We start from the raw sequence: 846 nt of genomic DNA on the forward strand, positions 1-846 counted from the left end.
TATATATATATATATATATATATATATATATATATATATACAAAATATATAATAAAAATTTAATCTATCATTGAAGACATTTGCAAAAAAGTTTGATAGTTGCATCATTTTCCCCATTTCTTCATTCTTGTTATTTTGTCAAACTTAAACACTACAAATCCTCCATTTGAGGCTTGACTTCCGAAAAACTTACAAGACAGCGAAGCCAGGAATTCATATAAGAGAATTTAAAAAAAATACTAGAATTTCATACTTAAGATTTGAAGTAATTTTGAACCTTTTTTTGTACTACACTAAAAAAAATTCTTTATTTTAATATAATGATTCAACAATTTATATATAATTAAAATAAATTGTTTTTTGCAATATTAGTACATCGTAATTTTTCGACAAAATAAATTCGTGAATCTAATTCCGCACTGAATATGACTATTTAAATTTTAATAAGGACGCGGGGAATAACATAAAAGGAAAGCTTCTGTTGACATTAATGTCTTCACTGGAAAGACTAAACTGGCTTATCACAATTTATAGGTTGGTTAAAGTAGAATTATAATAAGCCTAAAATACAGGGACAAAAAGTGAAAGAAGAATCAAAGAAATTTGTCAATTGAAGATAAAAAGTTTGTTTTTGGTCATAAAAGGTAGCAGTAAATTAAACAGACTCCACACTTGACTTCTTGTTTAGTCCTTGACACACAAATGTCTCATTGTTTGGTCTCTCACTCTTCTGTAACATCTTTATTCAATTGTATATCAATTTTTTGACTTCTTTGCCAGTATAATATCTACACTTATGTAATAAAAAAATTATAATTAAGACTATGATTGCTTCTAGACTTGGAA

The sequence above is a fragment of the Nicotiana attenuata genome, chromosome 2 (assembly GCF_001879085.1).
Source record: "Nicotiana attenuata strain UT chromosome 2, NIATTr2, whole genome shotgun sequence".
Taxonomy (NCBI): domain Eukaryota; kingdom Viridiplantae; phylum Streptophyta; class Magnoliopsida; order Solanales; family Solanaceae; genus Nicotiana; species Nicotiana attenuata.